The sequence below is a fragment of the Passer domesticus genome, chromosome 2, assembly GCF_036417665.1.
Source record: "Passer domesticus isolate bPasDom1 chromosome 2, bPasDom1.hap1, whole genome shotgun sequence".
Taxonomy (NCBI): domain Eukaryota; kingdom Metazoa; phylum Chordata; class Aves; order Passeriformes; family Passeridae; genus Passer; species Passer domesticus.
The window spans coordinates 32,890,814-32,901,450 of NC_087475.1; the positions used below are offsets into that span (position 1 = coordinate 32,890,814).

The window sequence follows — 10,637 nt, forward strand, 5'->3', positions numbered from 1 at the left end:
ACTTACAACTCTGTGAGGAGGAAGAGAAGGCACAAAATCTAACAAATAATCTTTCTACCCATTGTTTAGCAATATTAACTATGGAGATGGAGATTTGATCAAAAGGCCTTCAATCCTCAGCAACCCCTATTCTTCCAGAAGAGGAATTCTTTTACTGCTCAGTTTGCTGACTGTGGTAATTGTGTCAGTAACCATCATAACAATGTCAGAGAAAAAGGCTTTGCCCCAGCTCCTGTCCACAAGTTGGTAGTTTTCCCAGCTGTGTGTTTCAGCTGCTCCTTAGATCTTGCTCTGGATGGTACAGCTGCCTGCTGTTCAGAGCTGGCAGGTTTGCCCAAGCTCCCCTTGTTCCCTTCCCCTTGATGTCTGTTGCACTCACTTTGCTCTTCATCCATTCCTGCCTACTAACACATTCCTCAGTCCAGCACCAGCTGGGTAGTCTGCTCCCTGCAGTAAAATTTTCATGGGTGAGCAATGTGTGTGCCTCAACTCAGGCCAATGCTGTGCAGTGACTCTCCCACACGCTGAATTCTTGCTCTACTAAATACCCTTCTCCTACCTCACTCCCTCCATACTGCTGCTAGAGCAATAGTATGAACTCCATCTGAGGCAATTACTCTGCTTTTAATTTCTCTTTAATTTCTGAAGTTGGCCTGTGTGCTGTATTTCTGCACAGGGAAGCACAAATCTCCCCTTCACCAAACATTAGGATAATTTGATGTCTCAGCCTGCTTCTTTATGAATAAGGTCTAATAGACTATGATGATATCCCAGGCACAAACACAGTAATGGGAATAGGAATATATTTTATCAAAATATGATCTTTCTTGTGCTGTTGTCTCTTACACAACACCAAGCACAAATGCCTTTACAGTTTATCCATGAGTGCACAGCTGGCCTCTCCTCTGTGGAAGGAGCTGTGTGATTGCATGTGGTTAGCACATTATTTGCAGACTGAAGCTTGTATCTGGAAAATCCAGCCATTAGGCTGGTGATTAGAGTGAAAACCAGTTTGTGGATCCATGCCTTTTTTCCTCCACAACAATGTTCCTCTGACCTACTGTGGCCAGCCCTGTCCAGGTCATTGTTCAGTTGTAATGTTTTCAGTTTTTCAGTTTATTGTTTTTCACATTCTGGCCATGGCACAATATTGTTGATTCCTTCTGCTAAAGTTCCTTTACACAGTATGACTCATCCAGGCTTTCACTATCTTGCATCTTTAATAGTACAAAATTATTTTCTTCAGCTTTAAGAGATCCCTCTCTTTGCATATCCATTCAGACTGCTGCTGCAAAATGCTGTTCTATGAGTCATTAATTTTGATCATAATAGTCTAGGTTTGGAAACTTTTGACTGGTTTTTTTTTTTTTTTTTTTCTGTTCTGTTCTGTCAGACACAGGCCACTTATGATCTTATTCAAGGATCTTAACATCTTTGACTTTTCATTTCAGTTCTGTTCATTATAAAAATGATTTCTTGCAACTCTTTTCAGTCTGTGGCATCACCTGCATTTTTTCACAGTCTTCTAAACCTTTGTAAAGTTGTCCTTCAGTCTCTCCTCTTTTTCTGTGAAGATAGAAAAGACCTTGTCAATGTCTAGCCTGCTGATGTGCCAATACATCCAGTGCCTTTGCAGTACAACTCTCTCATTTACCTGATATGTTTGTTGTTTTCCTGCATATAGTGTGAAAATTGTCTGGGGAAAGGTTTAGGTTTTTGTTTTGTGCTTTTATTTCTCAGTCCTGATAGACATGGTCCTCTTCCTGGACTGGACTTCCTAACCACTGCCAGACAGCTGTGGGACTCTTTTGAATCAACATATATATGTGCTGACATAAGCCCAAAAGAGAATACAACCCTACTGTATACTTTCTTGAATGGTATAAGCAGTGTTGGGATAAATAATTGGGACAGCTGAAATTGAATCTTTTATTACAGTTGCATAGTCACAGCTGCAAAGCATGCTTATTTAGAAAACCTGTATGTCTCTCTGATTCAACAATGAGACACTGTAAGGATGGAGATAGGAATATACTGCTATGAGGAGCATTAGTATTATGAAAACAAGGGCTAGAAATACACAAGTAGATATTTGTTTACAAGATTATATAAGAAACACAGATGTAAAATTATCTGGCAGGACCAAAACTGTTTTTCAGGGGTGTGCTAATATCTTCAGATACCACATCATCATTCATCTTTGTCAGTTGTCATGTCTATCAAATCCTCCTCCCCAGATCCCCAGCACATGTATGTATTGGTACCTGCAGAGAATTATCCCTATTGCAAAAAAATAGAGATATAACCTTGTCTTCTTTTATGTTTTAACTATTATTCAGGCTTCTAATTGTTCTTCACCCTGTCCCATTGGATTGTTTTCCAAAGAAGCAGTACCTCCCTTGTTTTCCTGACACCAGCAACTTAAAGCATCTTTGCCATGATGATGAAATGCTAAATCCATTTTTTCTCACAGCTGCAGTAGGTTTAGCCTGCCATGAACTAAGTTTGTTTGAGCATATGCCCACCCCTCAAGTTTATAAAATAAAATAACCCAGTCAGTCAAATCTGTTTAAAAACCTGGATTAAGAGTTGCAACTAGCAAGTTAAAAGTAAGACGTACAGCATTTTGATCTCTTCTAAATGCCTTAGTTGAAAAGAGTGAAGACTTGGCGTATCTGAAAATAAATCCTTTTACCAGATGTCACCCTGGGGAACTGAACTGGTACAGCAATAACATTTAGAAAGAGTTCAGGTGTAGCTGAACTCGTGAGTTCTTTTTTTCACAGGGATAAGTCCCAGCACAAAACCTCACCTAGAAATATAGTTGGGGCAATAGTCCCTCTAGTTTACATAAAGCAATCAGGAAGCTAAGGCCCTAATTGAGCAAATACTCTGTTCTGCTAAATGTGTTCAAGTTATAGGCCTCTGTCTTCCTAATGTCATGTCCTAATTAGTTACATGACAAGAAATGACATACAGCAGTGGTCAAGGAAGCTGAGAATTAGAGACTGTCATAGGAAATGATTGATAAAGCCTCTTACAGGGGTTAGTGTAATGGGGAACAATGATTGGAATAAAATCTATTCACAGCAGCAGCTCCAAACCCTCCAATTATTTCAGGTCTAACAGTGACATATCTGTATAAAACTTGGCTAAGTCACAGGAGGAAGAATTAAGGCAACAGAGGCGGATCCAGAGATTAGTTAGCTACTAGAATGCCATTTTTTCTCCCAGACACTCATGACCTGAGGCAGACTAGTCCTCAATCCCAAATCTTTACATCAAGATATGGTTTGGGGCATGGCTGATTTTTTTCCCCTTTCCCTTTTTCTTTTTTTCCAGCCTGAGTGAACATTTAGACTTTTCTGTAGAAGGTTGACAAGAAGTTGGCCAAAAGGGTTGATGTAGGCCAAGTCACATCTGTGGTGAATCCAGGTGAATCCTGCTAAAATGCACACTTTCAGCAAGAATTCAATATTTCCCTAGTTCATTAAGATAGTCATCCATCTAAATGGAAAAGTATAGGCTGTGTGTATTTACTTTCTCTGTGGTCTGAGCCACAGAAGCCTTGGAAAACTGTTCTTCACTGTGGTCTATGAGACCAAGAGACCAAATACATCTGGGTTGGGTGCAGTTCTGAATTCAGTTCAGATCAATATGCTTCATTCCCTCTTCCCATCAGAAAATAAGAAAATTGTCTCTGAATCTCAGAGCAGGGAATGATGTGTTAAACACGTCACTTTCAACATCAGTTTTCGACAAGCACTTAATCAGACAGGGCTCAGTAGATCACAAAATCAAGCAATATAAAAGCAGCAGATGTTTTGACTCTAAATACAAGTATTTTGATAGTCATGAAGTGAATGGCAACTGTCCATCCTTCTTTAATGCAGGAAAAAGTTTTTTGACAGGCACTGCATCATTTGTTGCCTTTTCAAAATGCTGTCGTGTAAATGCCACTTGCATTATGGTCATTCACAAGAAATGTCACTTCAGCCAAGCAAGCTTGTGGCTGAGGCTCTGTCATTTTCCATCCAGTTTGCACAATGAATCAGGCACTGTGATAAAGAGGTGCATGAGGCAGACAACTGAGGTAAGTGGGGAGAGGGCATGCTGAGAAAACTTGGCAAGAAGATTTTCTCTCAGATTTATCCAAACCTATAAATGCTAAGAGAATGCCATTTACATTAAAACCATGGTCAGATTGCAAATAAAGTTTGGTGATTCACAAGCTGCTTCTTTCCTTCTGAGATAATATTTGTAGGGCAGCAAAATATTGCATTTTAAATATAGCAGCATTAGGGTACGATAAAGTGGGAAACTGCTTCTGTTAAAAAAAGCCTGCAATATGCATTATCCCAAGGACCCAGAAATTAATTTGCCACCACAGTTGTATCCCTATTTGATGCCATCAGTCCCTTTTTTCTCCTCCAACACTGTTCAAAGCCCTTCCAATGGAATTGGAGCTCACAGAAACTGCTGCACCATCTCCTGTGAGCTTGAGGTTCTGCTGAATGGAAGAGGAACCTGTGCATATCAGCAAGATTACCTCAGCCCTGCCCTTGCAGCTAATAGCTGCAAGGAATAGAGTGTGGTTCTGGCCTTATTGGTGAGACCAATGCAGCTATTCAAAAGGATTGAGAGCTGAATGAAATAAAATGCTGGCTTAAGTGTTTTCCACCTCCCAATAGATTAACTGGTGTCTCTGTAGGAAATCAGAAAAGAGTGTGTGGGCAAGCTCATCTTTCAAGACTCACCAAGCCAGCAGGTTGGTTGATCACTTTAGGCTGCCTTCAGAGTCAGAATTTACTGCCATGTGAGTTAAGAAAGTTTTCTGAGGTCATGTCCATCACATGCTATCCAGTCAAGCTTACAGAGTTCCCCTGGTTATATAGGACATTACTATACTTGTCCCTGCAATAACGTATTTCTATAAATGAACTCTGACTACTGAGTGGACTTGGGGGGCAAATAAAGATCCTGCCATCAGTCTTAGCAGAAAGATAAATTCAAATGTATGTGACACTAAATCTCTTTTCCCACCCCTGCCTTGTTACAACCATCACTCTTAATGGATTGTCTACGTGCAGGTGGCTGGATCATCCTGAAGGAATGTGTTAAGGGGCACAGTGATGTTGGAGAAATGGTATCAAAAACTGGGATAACAATGGCCCTGTCCCTATTTGAATCATCTCTTGTAAGCATAATTTGGGGGCAGCCTCTGACCCCCAAGCAACTGAAAAATGAAAGTCAAAACTGAACTAGAAAAAAACCCTACAAGCTGCAGTAAGAAGTTTAGAGTGGAAAATTAGATGCTGGCTTTGCCATGAGTGTTCTCTGGGGAATCAGTACAGTAGGAGCCTAATACATTTTATTCATGACCTGAGGAGAATTAATCCCAAGTGTGAACAAGATGGTATTTCACCAAATGTAGTCGGCTCCACTGATCAGAAGATGAGAGACCACAGTGCTTAAGAAATAGCCTGTAAGAAGGAAATGTTAATGATGTAGAGGTAATAAGGACCATTTGGATTTTGTAAGGACTACATATTCTATTTATCACTGACTTTTAACTTGCCCTGTTAGATGCGAAAAAAAAAAAAAGTTTCACAAGTGACTTTATTCCAAAATGTTTGCATTTTTATTTCTGTAGTAACTTTTCCTGATTTAAATTTGGAATCTAGCTGTATTTACAAGCCTAATTCAGTGAACTGTCTGGATTGTGATATTGCCAGGGCAGATTCAGCCTGTTTGGAACACATATACTAAAGCCTGACCTTCAGGATATGTGCATTTTTACACAACATCCGAATAAGCTAGTAACTATCTAAAAATATTTTTGCTAATATAATCATGCCATTTTAACAAACTTGATTCTCTTAAACCAGCCAACACTAACTATGGTGTTTATTATCATGTGGTATAGTTGAGGTCTATGTGAAATATTTTAAGAGTAGGTTAAACATCTGTTTTTAGTTTCCCAGAAGTAGAGAGTGATGGCATCTGCTTTTGTATTCTTTTTAAATTACTATTAGTTTATTTTAATTGATTTTTATCTTCAAACATGGTTAGTAAATATATTTTGAAATTTTTTCTGTGTGTAGATCACAAAACTACTTCATTTTATGGGCAAAAACATTATAAGATACTGCATTTAGTTGTACTTCATTATTAACAACAAAATTAATCAACTGTGATTGTAAAGAAATTTACCACTTACCATCATTTATTCATAATTCTGCATCTTCACTGGATCTGCAGGTTTAAGGTGACCTTGAGCTGTTTTCAAAACTTAAAAAAAAATTCCAAAACTTCTTCTAGTATTTTGCTTTTCTAAAGGACAATATGACACTTATAAACATAACTTTACATAAAGACCAATGACCTGCAACAACTTCCAGAAGTGTAAGCATCAGGTGTCTCCACACCTTGCAGAATGAGATTTGAGTTGTGTTATAGAAGGAGTCTGGGATTCTTCGCTCTATACCCTACAAGGGTATAAAATATCTAGTCACAAACCTGTTACTTGTCCCAGTCTGTGTAATTCTTGTTTTGGGCATGTGAATAGTATGTGCTTTCTGGAAATAAATCTGTAATAAAAATAACCACAGAAATCAAATAAAAGTCAAAACCCAGAAGATTGGCATATGAAATAAATTAATATTTCAAGTGGGCATTGAATTCCAGAAGTAAACCTTGCAGGACCAAATCACTGCAGAGTATAGGACAGCATATGCTCTATGAATAATAACATAGCAGTTACTGAACCTGTGTTCCTTCCCCACACAGGCAGGTCCTTTTACATATCTAGTTCAAGCATATGATCTAAAAAACTCATAATATAATATCACAGCATTTATTTCACGCTTAAATCCATAGCAATTAAAAATAAAACAGTCACAATGAGCCAGAAGGATCTCTTTTCCTATTCCCCATCAAATCAAAAGGGATGTGTAAAAATCCCTCCACCACACCAGTGACAATGCTGTTTGGTGCTTGTATTTTCCTTAACAAAGATAAACTATCTCATGACTGCAGAAAGAGAGAGGAGTTTAAATGACTAGACACACCAAGGTGTGTTTTCCCAAGAGTACTGTGTGTACTGCATTTACCACTGAAGATCTCAATTTTACCACAATATGTGTTGATTGACAAATTTTATGGAGATACAGAGAAAGACTCAGGACTGCTGTGTCAACATGGCTACCTAGTTGTCCTCCAGGATAACAGACATGGAGAAGAGGAATGTCTGTAAGTAAATTAATAAGTAAATTCCTGTCTTTTAGTTGACTGAAATGTTGAGATACGATGAAACCTGTGAGCCAAAACTGGTTAAAAGCACATTTCACAACCCAGCAACCCCTCCTTAGGCTGGGATGCACAAATAGGGGTCTTCATACCATGTGCAGGAAGGGTCTTTTCCTGTTCTTGACTGGAAGCACATCAATCTAAGTTTTCAGCAAAACGGCTGCTCAGTGTCAGCCTCAGTGTATTTTTCATAGCACCTGCTTCCACAACATCTCTTCAAAGCACAGGTATGTACTTGGCACACACACACACTCTCATCAGTTTGTCTCTTGACCACGTACCTCACATGGTATGGACATCCTTGCCCTGTTAGGATCTGTTCTGTGATTGAAACTGGGGGTACCTGAGCACCCTCAGTGATGACAGGCATGCCTGAACTACTGTGTGCTTCAGCCTCTCTTCCTGCATTTTCTCATCTGTCTGTCCCTTTAAGCCTTCTGTCAGAAGAGCCACTTTCATCCTTACCATACTGTTAGCATTCCAAACCCCGAAGCAAACAGAGAATGATAATTTAATACATAGATAGAAGTTCTTTTGTCTTTCTTCTATATTTGGCAATAATTAATTTGATATAATTCTTCATACAAAATTTTAGCAAAAAACCCTCCCTTACTGCAAGGTGCTTAACAAGTATTTTGATGCTAATTAATCACACTAATTCTGCATTTTTGAGGGAAGAATTTTTTATCACTGATCTTTTAGATAAGGGCAAAGTTTGCTAGGTTTGGGGTCAGCAAGTTTTTGTTTATAGACAAATGATCTCTTTGGCTCTTGAAACAGCAATGCTGGAAACACCTCTAAATCTCTCACATGTAAATGCCAGTTAATACTTTGACCTTTTCACTTACATTTATTTTACATTCACAGAGCCTCAGGCACAGACTAAATTGCAAGCCCCTCCCTGTTCACACACTTTGACTAGAATTGCTTAAGGTTAATTAGTTCTTCAACAGACCTGGCCACAGGTAATTTCTTGAGTTACCTGCTCTTGAACCTGGGTCTCTTGCTCTCTCTTGATTTTTATTTGTGTCTTCCTGATTCTGTGGCTTTCCTACATACAATTTAAAAGCAAGGGCAGAAAGTCCCACGTGGATGTCTTCCTGTGTAACCTGCTCTATGCGGTCCTGCTTTGGCAGGAGGGTTGGACCAGAGGATCCAACCAGACAGGGAAGAACCAGGGGACCAGAAGTCCCTTCCAGGAAAGTGAATGGGCTGCTACTGAGCCAAGGTGTCACCTGTCACCTCCTCACGTCCTGTGGTTCCCCACTCATCAGTGCTCTCAGTCAGCCATAGCAGCAATGAATTCAGCAGTAAATGTTTTATATTTCAAAACCAAGCCAGTTCTTTATTCTTACCTTATAAGCTGCAGCCAAAACTCCACCACGAGCTCACTTGAGACTTGAAGTTAGATCATGGCATACAAGCATTTCTGGTAGTAAAGAGACACCTGTGAAGATTTCAAATGTTCAAGGTGCTCCTGCATTGTGATTACTGATTAAACAATGTGCATCCTCAGTGGCCACACAGCTGTAGGCAGCTATTTTGGCAGCTGTCCTGGTGCTGTCTTACTTCTGCCTGTCACATCAGAGTGTCAGGTACCATGTCGCATGAGAAAGGCTGATTCAGGAGGTTAGAACAAACATGCCAATGGACAAGTTTTCAGTTAATTCAAAAGAGGCTTTGTTATTCTGTCTTTAGGCATTTGTGGGGAGGGAGGAGAAGAGTCTTGCATTACCCAAGAGAACTAGGTGTTTTGCCAAAGCGGGAGAACATGATTATTTTGGTCACAGGTGCTTGAACCAGGGGGAAAAAAATCAATTTAAAATAATATTTTCTAAATATTTTTGTTTAACTATTGGCTCATTCCCTTACTCTGTTCTGATGTCCTCAGACTGTCTGTCTTTAACACAAATTTCCTGTAAGGGTGCTATAAACCTCTCATTTGGCTATAACACCAGAAGTCAGCCTTTTTCCAGCTTTTCTCTAACTCTGCAGACATAGCCAGAATGAGCTGGGCTTTGATACTAATTGCTGCACATTTCCACCAGGAATAGGCTTGGGTAGCTCTGACTTGTGGAGACTTTGGAGAAGGGATGGAGGAGATTTGAGAGCTATACTCACTGGGAAACCTCACACTGCACTGATGAGAGCAGATGGCTCCTGCTCCTTGTGCACTACAACATTACTGGCAAATTGCAACAGGCCATGAACTGATCTTGTCAGCCGCAGTGAGACACATCAGAAAAATGTGTTTCTGTCCAGTGTGGAGAATGGAGAGACCAGGAGTCCTGGGGTGACCTTTTGCCTTCCACATAAGTTGGCCAGGATGAGACTGAAGTTCATTAAAATCTGAAAAAAAAAATCAGTTTCTAGATTTCCAAGTGTTTCTAAACTGCACAGAAGCTGTAGTTGAACCTGGATCATAGCTGAGGGAAGAGGTTAGGCTCACAGTTCCCTGAAGAAAAAAGTTCAGAATATGAAAACTTGGTTGAAACAAACTGCTGTGCTTAGCAGTCCTGTGAGAGCCCAGAGAAATGCATGCACAGGGTCACTCCTGCACCTCCAGCTGCCTGTGAAGCTTTGTGTCAACACTGATTATCCCAAGAGTTTGTCCCATGTGATCAGCTTCTGCCAGACCTGCCACAGGAATTTCTAGGGTTCTCCATGTGCTCCAGAAACATGGATTTATGGAAGACTTTGTTCAGTCCTGACATGCTGTGAGGAAACCAGGAGTTAGTATAGATCTATAAACATGCTCAGAGGGAGCAATTACTTCTGGCATGTGAATGATAGGATCAATATGCACACATTCTATATAGTCTTTGCCTGTCTGCTAAGTGCATAGGGGAGATTATTTTTAGCAGTGCAAGTTGTTTGCCAAGGTAGATTTTTGTACCTTTGTTAAAGTTACTTCAGCCTGGGAAAGGCCATGGGAGGGACATCTAGTGGAAGAGCTTGGATGAAGATCAAGTCTGTTTCTAAAAGAGGGAAAAAGTTTGGACCAAGCTTGCAAAGCCAAAAGCTAGGTTAATTAAAATATTTCATCCTGTCACTCTGATGTTCATGGAAGCAAACCAAAATACTTAATATTGCCCTTCAGGGTCAGACCATGTTTTGCCTCGCTTCACTTCTAGCTGCCTCTCCCAGTCATTGTTAAGTGCAAGCCTCCAGCTCATAGAGACATCAAGCTTATTAATCAGATTTCAGATAAGACCACATTATATTGTCTGGGTCCCAGGACTGTCAGGTGTTTTATGCTGAAGATGGAGTCTGATACTTTAGATTGGCCATCCATTTCTGGGCATTCAGTGGAAACTCATCTACAGTTA

At 39.9% G+C, this 10,637-nt stretch overlaps 2 long non-coding RNA genes across 4 annotated transcripts; one reads left to right on the forward strand and one right to left on the reverse strand.

Annotated features, from left to right (window-relative positions):
- Window positions 1–881: 881 nt before the first annotated feature.
- Window positions 882–8,802, reverse strand: LOC135295292 (uncharacterized). 3 transcript variants are annotated; one of them, XR_010357334.1, is made up of 4 exons: window positions 8,664–8,802; window positions 6,520–6,590; window positions 6,221–6,291; window positions 882–1,566 (listed from the first exon to the last, which is right to left on the reverse strand). It is a non-coding gene; the product is annotated as an uncharacterized LOC135295292 (long non-coding RNA). The 3 variants fall into 3 exon arrangements; XR_010357335.1 differs by lacking the exon at window positions 882–1,566 and adding an exon at window positions 3,808–5,483; XR_010357336.1 differs by lacking the exon at window positions 882–1,566 and adding an exon at window positions 3,808–5,483 and having other exon boundaries at window positions 6,221–6,333.
- Window positions 8,803–8,845: 43 nt separating this feature from the next.
- Window positions 8,846–10,124, forward strand: LOC135295293 (uncharacterized). Its single transcript, XR_010357337.1, has 2 exons — window positions 8,846–8,937; window positions 9,357–10,124. It is a non-coding gene; the product is annotated as an uncharacterized LOC135295293 (long non-coding RNA).
- The last annotated feature ends 513 nt before the right edge of the window (window positions 10,125–10,637 follow it).